This window comes from Triticum aestivum, chromosome 6B (assembly GCF_018294505.1).
Source record: "Triticum aestivum cultivar Chinese Spring chromosome 6B, IWGSC CS RefSeq v2.1, whole genome shotgun sequence".
Classification (NCBI taxonomy): Eukaryota; Viridiplantae; Streptophyta; class Magnoliopsida; order Poales; family Poaceae; genus Triticum; species Triticum aestivum.
This window is the reverse complement of record NC_057810.1, coordinates 608,125,980-608,141,670: the sequence shown is the minus strand read 5'-3', so window position 1 is coordinate 608,141,670 and position 15,691 is coordinate 608,125,980. Positions and strand designations below refer to the sequence as shown.

The 15,691-nt window shown below is 46.6% G+C and overlaps 1 pseudogene; it reads right to left on the bottom strand.

Moving 5' to 3' along the window:
* Positions 1 to 344: 344 nt before the first annotated feature.
* LOC123139451 (uncharacterized) overlaps positions 345 to 15,691 on the bottom strand; it is a 26,424-nt pseudogene continuing 11,077 nt past the window's right edge.

The window sequence follows — 15,691 nt, the reverse complement described above, 5'->3', positions numbered from 1 at the left end:
TTTCACCTGCAAAAAAGAAAAGCACAATCCAGATTTTAAATTATGCAATGCCCATTGGAATCAACAATATCTCAATGACACATATCTAGGTCATATGTCATTGATCTTACATGAAGATTCATGCGGATTTTTTTTTATGCTTGATTGAGTCACTTAGATGTGCAATAATTAAGGCACATCTACATATGCGCTAGACAGTTCCATCTTTCTATCGAAAATATTAGACGGTGAAAGGTGCTACACGGAAGATGATTTCTAAGTTCTAACATGTACTCCCTCCGTTTCTTTTTAGATTTGCTTAAAGTCAAACATAGTAAAGTTCGACGATGTATTCACAATACCAAATCAATATCATCAGATGCATTATGAAATTAATTTCCAGATTGTATGATTTTAGTTTTGTATATATTGATATTTTTAAAAATAAATTTGGTCAAATATTATGAATTTTAACTTAAGACATATTCTATATGCAGAGTAAAAAGAAACGAAAAGAGTACAAGGGTATGTCTAGGGCACATCTAATTTTTTTAGGGACGGGCACATCTAGATGTACTCTAACGGTTGCACATCCAAAGCGGTGCCTCCTAGAAGGTTACGACCATTGATAGCCGCCACCGGCCGATCCTAAAGATCAGGTTTTAACCCAGAGCAAGACGGCAGGAGTGGGAACGCCATGATGGAGCCTTCAGGAAGGGTACAACCTCAACAACCACCGCCACCGTCGGCCAGTCAAAGGACTGGGCAAGTGGTGTACCTCGGCGCTCACACCCCTCTGTCGCACCCTAACTCCAACCACCCGCAACCACGCCACCCGCGTGGTCATGGTTGCCCGCCCGCACCAGAGACGAACGCTCCGCCCCCAAACGCCACGCCTCCCACCGCCAGAGCTGCCGCTTGCAACCAAACCACCCCGAGACCTACACAAAGGCCCCGACTTTTGACCAATCGGCAACCCTCATGAAGGAAATATGCCCTAGAGGCAATAATAAAGTTATTATTTATTTCCTTATTTCATGATAAATGTTTATTATTCATGTTAGAATTGTATTAGCCGGAAACATAATACATGTGTGAATACATAGACAAACATAGTGTCACTAGTATGCCTCTACTTGACTAGCTCATTGATCAAAGATGGTTGAGTTTCCTAACCATGTATATATGTTATCATTTGATCAGTGGGATCACATCATTAGAAGAATGATGTGATTGACTTGACACATTTCGTTAGCTTAGCACTTGATCGTTTAGTATGTTGCTATTGTTTTCTTCATGACTTATACATGTTCCTATGACTATGAGATTATGCAACTCCCGTTTACCGGAGGAAAACTTTGCGTGCTACCAAACGTCACAACATAACTGGATGATTATAAAGGAGCTCTACAGGTGTCTCCGAAGGTACATGTTGAGTTGGCGTATTTCGAGATTAGGATTTGTCACTCCGATTGTCGCAGAGGTATCTCTGGGCCCTCTCGGTAATGCACATCACTATAAGCCTTGCAATCAATGTAGCTAATAAGTTAGTTGCGGAATGATGCATTACATAACGAGTAAAGAGACTTGCCGGTAACGAGATTGAACTAGGTATTGAGATACCGACGATCGAATCTCGGGCAAGTAACATACCGATGACAAAGGGAACAACGTATGTTGTTATGCGGTTTGGCCGATAAAGATCTTCGTAGAATATGTGGGAGCGAATATGAGCATCCTGGTTCCGCTATTGGTTATTGACCGGAAATGTGTCTCAGTCATGTCTACATAGTTCTCGAACCCGTAGGGTCCGCACGCTTAAAGTTCGATGACGGTTATATTATGAGTTTATGTGTTTTGATGTACCGAAGGAGTTCGGAGTCCCGGGGACATGACGAGGAGTCTCGAAATGGTCGAGACGTAAAGATCGATATATTGGACGACTATATTCGAACATCGGAAAGGTTCCGAGTGATTCGGGTATTTTTCGGAGTATCAAAGAGTTACAGGAATTCGCCGGGGAGAAGTATTGGGCCTTATTGGGCCATACGGGAAAGAGAGAGGGGCTGCCTAGGGCAGGCCCCCCAAGGCCTAGTCCGAATTGGACTAGGGGGAGGGGCTACGCCCCCTCCTTCCTTCCCTTCTCCCTTCCCCTTCCTTCTCTCCTACTCCTACTAGGAAAGGAGGAGTCGTACTCCCGGTGGGAGTAGGACTCCCCCCTTGGCGCGCCCTCCTCCTTGGCCGGCCGCCTCCCCCCTAGCTCCTTTATATACGGGGGCAGGGGGCACCCCATAGAAACAACAATTGATCATTGATCTCTTAGCCGTGTGCGGTGCCCCCCTCCACCATAGTCCACCTTGATAATATCGTAGCGGTGCTTAGGCGAAGCCCTGCGTCGGTAGAACATCATCATCGTCACCACGCCGTCGTGCTGACGATACTCTCCCTCAAAGCTCGGCTGGATCGGAGTTCGAGGGACGTCATCGAGCTGAACGTGTGCTGAACTCGGAGGTGCCGTACATTCGGTACTTAGATCGATCGGATCGTGAAGACATACGACTACATCAACCGCGTTGTGCTAACGCTTCCGCTTTCGGTCTACGAGGGTACGTGGACACACTCTCCCCTCTCGTCGCTATGCATCACCATGATCTTGCGTGTGCGTAGGATTTTTTTTAAAATTACTATGTTCCCCAACGGTGGCATTTGGGCCAGTTTTATGCGTAGATGTTATATGCACGAGTAGAACACAAGTGAGTTGTGGGCGATACAAGTCATACTGCTTACCAGCATGTCATACTTTGGTTCGGCAGTATTGTTGGATGAAGTGGCCCGGACCGACATTACGTGTATGCTTACACGAGACTGGTTCTACCGACGTGCTTTGCACACAGGTGGCTGGCGGGTGTCAGTTTCTCCAACTTTAGTTGAGCCAAGTGTGGCTACGCCCGGTCCTTGAGAAGGTTAAAACATCACTAACTTGACGAACTATCGTTGTGGTTTTGATGCGTAGGTAAGAACGGTTCTTACTCAGCCCGTAGCAGCCACATAAAACTTGCAACAACAAAGTAGAGGACGTCTAACTTGTTTTTGCAGGGCATGTTGTGATGTGATATGGTCAAGACGTGATGAGATATAAGTTGTTGTATGAGATGAGCATGTTTTGTTGAAGTTATCGACAACTGGTAGAAGCCTTATGGTTGTCTCTTTATTGCATAAGATGCAAGCGCCAAATAATTGCTTTACTTTATCGCTATGCGATAGCAATAGTTGCAAGAGCAATAGTTGGCGACACGACCATGTGACGACACATTGATATAGATCAAGATGATGGAGATCATGGTGTCATGCCGGTGACGATGGAGATCATGATAGTACTTTGGAGATGGAGATCAAAAGGCACAAGATGATGATGGCCATATCATGTCACATATTTTGATTGCATATGATGTTTATCTTTTATACATCTTATTTTGCTTAGTTCGGCGGTAGCTTTATAAGATGACCTCTCACTAAATTTCAAGGTCTAAGTGTTCTCCCTGAGTATGCACCATTGCAAAAGTTCTTCGTGCTGAGACACCACATGATGATCGGGTGTGATAGGCTCTATGTTCAAATACAACGGGTGCAAAACAGTTGCACACGCGGAATACTCAGGTTAAACTTGACGAGTCTAGCATATACAGATATGGCCTCGGAACACTGAGACCGAAAGGTCGAGCGTGAATCATATAGTAGATATGATCAACATAGTGATGTTCACTATTGAAAACTACTCCATCTCACGTGATGATCGGACATGGTTTAGTTGATTTGGATCACGTGATCACTTAGATGATTAGAGGGATGTCTATCTAAGTGGGAGTTCTTAAGTAATATGATTAATTGAACTTAAATTTATCATGAACTTAGTCCTGGTAGTATTTTGCAAATTATGTTGTAGATCAATAGCTCGCGTTGTTGCTTCCCTATGTTTATTTTGATATGTTCCAAGAGAAAAACTATGTTGAAAAATGATAGTAGCAATGATGCGGACTGGGTCCGTGATCTGAGGTTTATCCTCATTGCTGCACAGAAGAATAATGTCCTTGATGCATCGCTAGGTGACAGACCTATTGCAGGAGCAAATGCAGACGTTATGAACGTTTGGCTAGCTCAATATGATGACTACTTGATAGTTTAGTGCACCATGCTTAACGGCTTAGAATCGGGACTTCAAAAACATTTTGAACGTCATGGACCATATGAGATGTTCCAGGAGTTGAAGTTAATATTTCAAGCAAATACCCGAGTTGAGAGATATGAAGTCTCCAACAAGTTCTATAGCTAAAAGATGGAGGAGAATTGCTTAACTAGTGAGCATGTGCTCAAATTGTCTGGGTACTACAATCGCTTGAATCAAGTGGGAGTTAATCTTCCAGATAAGATAGTGATTGACAGAGTTCTCTACTAACCATTACCAAGTTAGTAGAACTTCGTGATGAACTATAGTATGAAAGGGATGACGAAAACGATTCCCGAGCTCTTCGTGATGTTGAAATCGACGAAGGTAGAAATCGAGAAAGAACATCAAGTGTTGATGATTGACAAGATCACTAGTTTCATGAAAAAGGCAAAGGGAAAGAAAGTGAACTTCATGTAGAATAACAAGCAAGTTGTCACTCCCGCGAAGAAGCCCAAAACTGGACCAAAACCTGAAACTGAGTGTTTCTACTGCAAAGGAAATGGTCACTGGAAGCGGAAATTCCCTGAATATTTGGTGGATAAGAAGGATGGCAGAGTGAACAAGGGTATATTTGATATACAGGTTATTTATGTGTACCTTACTAGTGTTTATAGTACCCATGGGTATTTGATACTTGTTCGGTTGCTAAAAATTAGTAACTCGAAACAGGAGTTGCAGAATAAACAGAGACTAGTTGAGGGTGAAGTGTCAATGTGTGTTGGAAGTGGTTCCAAGATTGATATGATCATCATCGCACACTCCCTATACTTTTGGGATTAGTGCTGAACCTAAGTAAATGTTATTTGGCGTTTGCGTTGAGCATGAATATGATTTGATCATGTTTATTGCAATACGGTTATTCATTTAGAGTCAGAGAATAATTGTTGTTCTGTTTACATGAATAAAACCTTCAATGGTCATACACCCAATGAAAATAGTTTGTTGGATCTCGATCGTAGTGATACACATATTCATGATATTGATGCCAAAAGATGCAAAGTTGATAATGATAGTGCGACTTATTTGCGGCACTGCCGTTTGGGTCATATCGGTGTAAAGCGCATGAAGAAACTCCATTAAGATGGACTTTTGGAATCACTTGGTTATGAATCATTTGATGCTTGCGAATCGTGCCTTTTGGGCAAGATGACTAAAACTTCGTTCTCCGAAACAATGGAACGAGCTACTGACTTGTTGGAAATAATACACACCGATGTATACGGTCCAATGAGTGTTGATACTCGTGGCAGGTATCGTTATTTTCTGATCTTCACAGATGATTTGAGCAGATATGAGTATATCTACTTGATGAAACATAAGTCTGAAACAATTGAAAGGTTTAAAGAATTTCAGAGTGATAACAAGAAAATAAAGTTTTCTGCGATCTGATCATGGAGACGAATATTTGAGTTACGATTTTGGCCTTCAGTTAAAACAATGTGGAATAGTTTCACAGCTCACGCCACATGGAACACCACAGCGTAATGATGTGTCCGAACATCGTAACCGCACATTATTGGATATGGTGCGATCTATGATGTATCTTACCGATTTATCACTATCGTTTTGGGGTTATGCATGAGAGACAACTGCATTCACTTTAAATAGGGCACCATCTAAATCCGTTGAGATGACACCGTATGAACTATGGTTTAACAATAAACCTAAGCTGTCGTTTCTCAAAGTTTGGAGTTGCGATGCTTATGTGAAAAAGGTTTCAACCTGATAAGCTCGAACCCAAATCGAAGAAGTGCGTCTTCATAGAATACCCAAAGGAAACTGTTAGGTACACCTTCTATCACAGATCCGAAGGCAAAACATTTGTTGCTAAGAATGGATCCTTTCTAGAGAAGGATTTTCTCTCGAAAGAAGTGAGTGGGAGGAAAGTAGAACTTGATGAGATAACTGTACCTGCTCCCTTATTGGAAAGTAGTTCATCACAGAAATCTGTTTCTGTGACACCTACACCAATTAGTGAGGAAGCTAATGATATTGATATGAAACTTTAGATCAAGTTACTACCAAACCTCATAGGTCAACCACAGTGAGATCCGCACCAGAGTGTTACAGTAATTCTATTCTGGAAGTCATGTTACTAGACCATGATAAACCTACAAAATATGAGGAAGCGATGATGAGCCCAGATTTCGCGAAATGGCTTGAGGCCATGAAATCTGAGATGGGATCCATGTATGAGAACAAAGTGTGGACTTTGATTGACTTGCCCGATGATCGGCAAGCCATAGAAAATAAATGGATCTTCAAGAGGAAGACAGACGCTGATGGTAGTGTTACTATCTACAAAGCTCGACTTGTCGCAAAAGATTTTTCGACAAGTTCAAGATGTTGAATACAATGAGATTTTCTCACTCGTATCGATGCTTAAAAGTCTGTCTGAATCATGTTAGCAATTGCCATATTTTATGAAATCTGGCAAATGGATGTCAAAACTGCAGTCCTTAATGGATTTATTAATGAAGAGTTGTATATGATGCAACCAGAAGGTTTTGTCAATCCTAAAGGTGCTAACAAAATGTGCAAGCTCCAGCGATCCATCTATGGACTGGTGCAAGCATCTCGGAGTTGGAATATATGCTTTGATGAGTTGATCAAAGCATATGGTTTTATATGGACTTGCGGTGAAGCCTGTATTTACAAAAAAGTGGGTGGGAGCACTACATCCTTTCTAATAAATATATGTGAGTGACATATTGTTGATCAGAAATGATGTAGAATTTTCTAGAAAGCACAAAGGAGTTTTAAAAGGATTTCTTCAAAGAAAGACCTCAGCAAAGCTGCTTACATATTAAGCATCAAGATCTATTGAGATAGATCAAGACGCTTGATAAGATTTTCAATGAGTACATACCTTGACAAGATTTTGAAATAGTTCAAAATGGAACAGTCAAAGAAGGAGTTCTTGCCTGTGTTGTAAAGTGTGAAGTTGAGTAAGACTCAAAGCCTGACCATGGCAGAAAATAGAAAGAGAATGAAAAGTCATTCCCTATGCCTCAGTCATAGGTTCTACAAAGTATGTTATGCTGTGTACCAGACCTATTGTATACCTCGCTCTGAGTTTGGCAAGGGAGTACAATTTTGATCTAAGAGTAGATCATTGGACAGCGGTCAAGAAAATCCTTAGTGAGGACTAAGGAAATATTTCTCGATTATGGAGGTAATAAAAGAGCCCGTCGTAAAGAGTTACATCGGTGCAAGCTTTTACACCGATCCAAATGACTCTAAGTCTCAATCTGGATACATATTGAAAGTGGGAGCAATTAGCTAGAGTAGCTCCGTGCAGAGCATTGTAGACATAGAATTTTTGCAAAATACATACGACTCTGAATGTGACAGACCCATTGACTAAACTTCTCTCACGAGCAAAACATAATCACACCTTAGTACTCTTTGGGTGTTAATCACATAGCAATGTGAACTAGATTATTGACTCTAGTAAACCCTTTGGGCGCTGGTCACATGACGATGTGAACTATATGGGTGTTAATCACATACAGATGTGAATGTTAGTGTTAAATCACATGGTGATGTGAACTAGATTATTGACTCTAGTGCAAGTGGGAGACTGAAGGAAATATGCCCTACAGACAATAATAAAGTTATTATTTATTTCCTTATTTCATGATAAATGTTTATTATTCATGCTAGAATTGTATTAACCGGAAACATAATACATGTGTGAATACATAGACAAACATAGTGTCACTAGTATGCTTTTACTTGACTAGCTCATTGATCAAAGATGGTTGAGTTTCCTAACCATGGATATATGTTATCATTTGATCACTGGGATCACATCATTAGAAGAATGATGTGATTGACTTGACTGATGGAGTCATATACCTAGGGTAGGGTCGCAGACCTGATCTAAGTACCCTACCCAAGGACACCCGTAGAAGAGATCACCTTCCAGTCGACCTACGAGGGACTCACTCGACTGACTCGAAGGACTCGACCACGAAGACTCACTCGACCACCAGAAGGTCAAGAGGCACTCTGCACTGCAACGGTCTGTAATTAAGTAGACTTTATTATAATTAAGACACTTTATGTGGGGCGTTACCAGTAACGCCCCAGACTTAATGTACCTTAAACCCTTCATTACGTGGGTTGGCTGGGGTCCTGGCGCACTCTATATAAGCCACCCCCCTCCACAGGCAGAGGGGTTCGGCACCCTGTAACTCATATACACTTAATCCACTCGACCGCCTCCGGGCTCCGAGACGTAGGGCTTTTACTTCCTCCGAGAAGGGCCTGAACTCGTACATCTCTTGTGTTTACAACCTCTCCATAGCTAGGACCTTGCCTCTCCATACCTACCCCCACTCTACTGTCAGACTTAGAACCACGACAGTTGGCGCCCACCGTGGGGCGGATGTTTTAGCGATTTTGTGGAGAAGTTGCGATTCTTCCAAGTACTTTCATCATGGTGGTTGCTGGAGTTTTGGTCGAGGGTCGAGAGATCCGTCTCGGTGCTCTCACCTTCGTCGCCGACGACTCCGCCTGGCTCCAGGAAGCTCCACTCGACGTCGATGCGCTCCCCGTCCGCGGTGCGACGCATTTTCGCGCATGTGTCCGCGGCGTTCTGCTGCGGCAACCGTCGACCCCATATCAGTCGACTCCCCTATCGACCACCCTCCCGGTCTCCCGCCAGCGCAAGCGCTCGGGTCGGTCGAGGCTTCAGCGGTGGGTGAGGCACGCGGTGGCTCGCCAGACGGCCACCACCCAAGTTGCGGCAATCGAGCCCGATGAATCTCTCTACGGCCTGTTCGATCTGTTGACTGGCTCCGTAGAGACCGCATCCGAATGCGATAGCAGTGATCCAGCGGCGGAAATCCTGATGGTCGACGGGCCTCGCAGCCCCCCTGGCTTCGCCCGTGATGGTGGGGCAGGCGACGGAGGCGACCCCGCACGAGACCACGAAGAGTACCAACCCGAGCCACTCGACTCTCTGCAAAGAGAGGAACTTCGCCGCAGGAACATGGATGCCCTGCGTACTCCCATCACAGGAGAAACCCCCGAGGCTCGCGCCTTGGAGGAGGCACGTTTGGCCAATTTGGCCGAACGCGCTCGCCTGGAGAATCTTCAGCGAGCACTCGACGAGCGCGCGGCAACGAGTTCTCGACGCCAATCGACGTCAACTCTTCCCGCCGACTCAGGTATATCGAACCCCAATCCAGAATTTAGCAGCTGTGACCCGTATAGCAGAGTCCATCCAGCCCTCTCAGTCGGAAGCTGGCAGAGGTTTGATGCAGATCAGGGATCTGCTCCGGGCAGCTGGAGATCAGAATTCAGCCGTGTCGCAGTCGCGCAACAGAATTCACAGTCGATCCGTCGCTGCGAATACGGTTCAGTCGACTCACAGTCCCAGATCGCCTCCGCGGCGTGAAGGACGCGAGAATCGGCGAGACCAATATGGAGACCGACACGACCGAGATGATAGGCGTCGAGTGCCCACTTCCCCTCCGAGGGGTGGGTCTTACGCTCCTCGGCAGCAAGATGACAGACGTCAGCCCAGTGCGGGGCGAAGAGTTCCAGTCGACCCCAGAGAACCAGGCTTCGACGCGCGATCCATTATCGTGCAAGGCTTGGTCGATCGGAATAGAGCTCATCGAAGTGGACTCGACAGAGATGCGCCCACGAGCAGTCGAGTGCATGTCTCTGGTCCGGAATGTTTCAGCAGAGCTATCAGAACCGTAGTGATTCCTCCCAATTTCAGGTTGGCAACAGGAGTCGGCAAGTTCACCGGTGAGTCTAAACCTGAAACTTGGCTTGAGGACTACCGAGTGGCGGTTCAGATTGGTGGTGGGAATGACGAGGTGGCCATGAAGCATTTGCCCCTCATGTTGGAAGGTTCTGCCAGAGCGTGGTTGACTCAGTTACCCCCTAGCAACATTTACACTTGGGAAGATCTGTCCCGAGTGTTCGTCAGAACGTTTGAAGGAACTTGCAAGCGACCGGCTGGATTGACGGAGCTGCAAGTCTGCGTGCAGAAGATCAATGAGACTCTCAGGGAGTATATTCAGAGATGGATCACTTTGCACCATACTGTGGAGAATGTGTCTGATCATCAGGCAGTCTGCGCCTTCAAGGATGGTGTCAAGAACAGAGAATTGAGTTTGAAATTTGGTCGAACCGGAGACATGACCTTGAGTCGGATGATGGAGATTGCTACCAAGTACGCCAATGGCGAAGAAGAAGACCGACTCCGAAGCGGCAAGCACAAGCCGAGCCAGTCGGAGAAGGGAAACACCAGTCGGAGACAGAAGCGGAAGGCTGAACCGACAGCTCCTGGAGAGGCTCTGGCCGTGGCTCATGGAAAGTTTAAAGGGAAACCAAAAGGATCCTGGAACCCTAAGAAGGTAAAGGATAAAGAAGGGAACGACGTGATGGATATGCCGTGTCACATCCACACGAAGAAAGACAAAGAGGGGAATATCATTTACCCAAAGCATACCACTCGCCAATGTCGACTCCTGATCCAGCAGTTTCAAGGAAAACAGTCTAAAGACAAGGAAAAGGAGTCGGACAAGGCCGAAGACAAGGAGGACAGTGAGGAAGAATATCCGCATGTCAACTCCACTCTGATGATCTTTGCAGATGTGGAAAGCAAGAGTCGATTGAAAGTCATTAACCGTGAGGTGAACATGGTTACCCCAGCAAAAGCAAATTATCTGAGATGGTCCCAAATACCCATCACATTCGACCAATCTGAGTTTGGCAAGGGAGTACAATTTTGATCTAAGAGTAGATCACTGGACAGCGGTCAAGAAAATCCTTAGTGAGGACTAAGGAAATATTTCTCGATTATGGAGGTAATAAAAGAGCCCGTCGTAAAGAGTTACATCGGTGCAAGCTTTTACACCGATCCAAATGACTCTAAGTCTCAATCTGGATACATATTGAAAGTGGGAGCAATTAGCTAGAGTAGCTCCGTGCAGAGCATTGTAGACATAGAATTTTTGCAAAATACATACGACTCTGAATGTGACAGACCCATTGACTAAACTTCTCTCACGAGCAAAACATAATCACACCTTAGTACTCTTTGGGTGTTAATCACATAGCAATGTGAACTAGATTATTGACTCTAGTAAACCCTTTGGGCGCTGGTCACATGACGATGTGAACTATATGGGTGTTAATCACATACAGATGTGAATGTTAGTGTTAAATCACATGGTGATGTGAACTAGATTATTGACTCTAGTGCAAGTGGGAGACTGAAGGAAATATGCCCTACAGACAATAATAAAGTTATTATTTATTTCCTTATTTCATGATAAATGTTTATTATTCATGCTAGAATTGTATTAACCGGAAACATAATACATGTGTGAATACATAGACAAACATAGTGTCACTAGTATGCTTTTACTTGACTAGCTCATTGATCAAAGATGGTTGAGTTTCCTAACCATGGATATATGTTATCATTTGATCACTGGGATCACATCATTAGAAGAATGATGTGATTGACTTGACTGATGGAGTCATATACCTAGGGTAGGGTCGCAGACCTGATCTAAGTACCCTACCCAAGGACACCCGTAGAAGAGATCACCTTCCAGTCGACCTACGAGGGACTCACTCGACTGACTCGAAGGACTCGACCACGAAGACTCACTCGACCTCCAGAAGGTCAAGAGGCACTCTGCACTGCAACGGTCTGTAATTAAGTAGACTTTATTATAATTAAGACACTTTATGTGGGGCGTTACCAGTAACGCCCCAGACTTAATGTACCTTAAACCCTTCATTACGTGGGTTGGCTGGGGTCCTGGCGCACTCTATATAAGCCACCCCCCTCCACAGGCAGAGGGGTTCGGCACCCTGTAACTCATATACACTTAATCCACTCGACCGCCTCCGGGCTCCGAGACGTAGGGCTTTTACTTCCTCCGAGAAGGGCCTGAACTCGTACATCTCTTGTGTTTACAACCTCTCCATAGCTAGGACCTTGCCTCTCCATACCTACCCCCACTCTACTGTCAGACTTAGAACCACGACAGTTGGCGCCCACCGTGGGGCGGATGTTTTAGCGATTTTGTGGAGAAGTTGCGATTCTTCCAAGTACTTTCATCATGGTGGTTGCTGGAGTTTTGGTCGAGGGTCGAGAGATCCGTCTCGGTGCTCTCACCTTCGTCGCCGACGACTCCGCCTGGCTCCAGGAAGCTCCACTCGACGTCGATGCGCTCCCCGTCCGCGGTGCGACGCATTTTCGCGCATGTGTCCGCGGCGTTCTGCTGCGGCAACCGTCGACCCCATATCAGTCGACTCCCCTATCGACCACCCTCCCGGTCTCCCGCCAGCGCAAGCGCTCGGGTCGGTCGAGGCTTCAGCGGTGGGTGAGGCACGCGGTGGCTCGCCAGACGGCCACCACCCAAGTTGCGGCAATCGAGCCCGATGAATCTCTCTACGGCCTGTTCGATCTGTTGACTGGCTCCGTAGAGACCGCATCCGAATGCGATAGCAGTGATCCAGCGGCGGAAATCCTGATGGTCGACGGGCCTCGCAGCCCCCCTGGCTTCGCCCGTGATGGTGGGGCAGGCGACGGAGGCGACCCCGCACGAGACCACGAAGAGTACCAACCCGAGCCACTCGACTCTCTGCAAAGAGAGGAACTTCGCCGCAGGAACATGGATGCCCTGCGTACTCCCATCACAGGAGAAACCCCCGAGGCTCGCGCCTTGGAGGAGGCACGTTTGGCCAATTTGGCCGAACGCGCTCGCCTGGAGAATCTTCAGCGAGCACTCGACGAGCGCGCGGCAACGAGTTCTCGACGCCAATCGACGTCAACTCTTCCCGCCGACTCAGGTATATCGAACCCCAATCCAGAATTTAGCAGCTGTGACCCGTATAGCAGAGTCCATCCAGCCCTCTCAGTCGGAAGCTGGCAGAGGTTTGATGCAGATCAGGGATCTGCTCCGGGCAGCTGGAGATCAGAATTCAGCCGTGTCGCAGTCGCGCAACAGAATTCACAGTCGATCCGTCGCTGCGAATACAAGTGCTCGATCATAGACGAGTCAGCGGAAGCAACAATATCTGAGTACAGACATAAGTTAAACAAGTTGCCGTAAGATGGCTAGCACAAACTAGGATACATATCGAAAGAGGCGCATGCCTCCTGCCTGGGATCCTCCTAACTACTCCTGGTCGTCGTCAGTAGCCTGCACGTAGTAGTAGGCAGCTCTAGTGTAGTAGTCGTCGTCGACGGTGGCGTCTGGCTCCTGGGCTTCAACGTCTGGTTGCGGCATCCGAGAAGAAGAGGAAAACGGAGGAAAAAGGGAGCAAAGCAACCGTGAGTACTCATCCAAAGTACTCGCAAGCAAGGATCTACACTACATATGCATGGGTATATGTGTAAAGAGGCAATGTCGGTGGACTGAACTGCAGAATGCCAGAATAAGAGGGGGATAGCTAGTCCTATCGAAGACTACGCTTCTGGCAGCCTCCGTCTTGCAGCATGTAGAAGAGAGTAGATTGAAGTCCTCCAAGTAGCATCGCATAGCATAATCCTACCCGGCGATCCTCCCCTCGTCGCCCTGTGGAAAAGCGATCACCGGGTTGTCTGTGGAACTTGCCTGGGTGAGTTTTATTAAGTATCCGGTTCTAGTTGTCATAAGGTCAAGGTACAACTTCGAGTCGTCCTTTTACCGAGGGACACGACTATTCGAATAGATAAACTTTCCTACAGGGGTGCACTACATAACCCAACATGCTCGATCCCATTTGGCCGGACACACTTTACTGGGTCATGCCTGGCCTCGGAAGATCAACACGTCGCAGCCCCACCTAGGCCTAACAGAGAGGTCAGCACGCCGGTCTAACTCCTATGGCGCAGGGGTCTGGGGCCATCGCCCATTGCACACCTGCACGTTGCGTGGGCGGCCGGAAGTAGACCTAGCCTCCCTAATACAAGAGCAGGTGTTCTAGTCCAATCCGGCGTGCGCCGCTCAGTCGCTGACGTCTAGAAGGCTTCGGTTGACACCACGACGTCGAGTGCCCATATCTTTCCCGCGTAGTTGGTTAGTGCGTATAGGCCAGTGGCCAGACTCAGATCAAATACCAAGATCTTGTTAAGCGTGTTATTATGAAGCAACCGCGAACGCCGACCAGGGCCAGGCCCACCTCTCGCCTAGGTGGTCTCAACCTGCCCTGTCGCTCCGCCACAAAGATCCACACAGAGGGCCGTCGGGACAAAGGTCCTTTCAGCCCCCAATCCGTGAATCACTCGCGGGTACTCAACGAGCCGACTCAATTTTAGTCACCATCTGTATAATATGTATATATGTATAGTATATACCTGTGATCACCTCCCGAGTGATCACGGCCCGATAGTATAGCAAGGCAGACCGACAAGAATGTAAGGCCAATGATGATAAACTAGCATTCTATACTAAGCATTTAGGATTGCGGGTAAGGTATCAACAACTGTAGCAACAATGACAGGCTATGCAACAGAATAGGATCAATCGAAACAGTAACATGCTATACTACTCTAATGCAAGCAGTAGAGAGAAGAATAGGCGATATCTGGTGATCAAAGGGGGGCGGGCTTGCCTGGTTGCTTTGACAAGGAGGGGTCGTCAACTCCGTAGTCGAACTGGGGTCGCCGGCAGTCTCGGGGTCTACCGAAAAGAAGTAACAGAGGGGAAACACAATAAATAACAAAGCAATCAAAGCATCACAAAGCATAACATGGCAATACGCGGTGCTAGGTGTGCCCTAACACGGTAGTAGGTGATACCGGCGAAAGGGGGAAACATCCGGGAAAGTATCCCCGGTGTTTCGTGTTTTTGGACAGGTGAACCGGAAGGGGAAAGTTGCGTGTTCACTATGCTAGGGATGTGTGGCGAACGAACGGGCTGCATACTCGGATTCGCCTCAAAATTCTGAGCAACTTTCATGTACAAAATATTTTCGTCTAACTTACGGTTTATTTTCTATGACTTTTCAAAGTTTTAAATCATTTTCTGAAATTCCTGGATTTATTTTTAATTCGAAATCAAAACAGAATTTCTAAGTGTACCAAGGGGTTGCCTAGCCTAGTCTATGACAGTGGGGTCAGGGGGTTTGGTTGACTGTTGACCAGGTCAATGATTGACCAGTCAACAGGGTTAGAGGACCCACACGTAAGTGTAATACTCCTATGTGTTAAAAGTTATTTTAGTTTAAATAATTTACCTAGTGGGACCACACGTAATAGACTCAAAGTGGGGGTGGGTTAGTAGGGAATTAGTACTAGAGGGGATTAGTACTAATCAAATGAAGGCCGACCTCCTTTGGCAATTGGGAAACGGTAGGGACCGGCGCACCGGCTGAAGATTGGGCCGGTCTCCCTCTTCCTCGCGCAGCTTCCACATCTCGCGCAGCTTCCCAGGCGCGCGCCGCCCCTCTTCTTCTGCCCCCTCCTCCCCACCCCTTCCCCATCCCTTCCCCCTCCCTCCCCCCCCCTGCCCGCCCCCC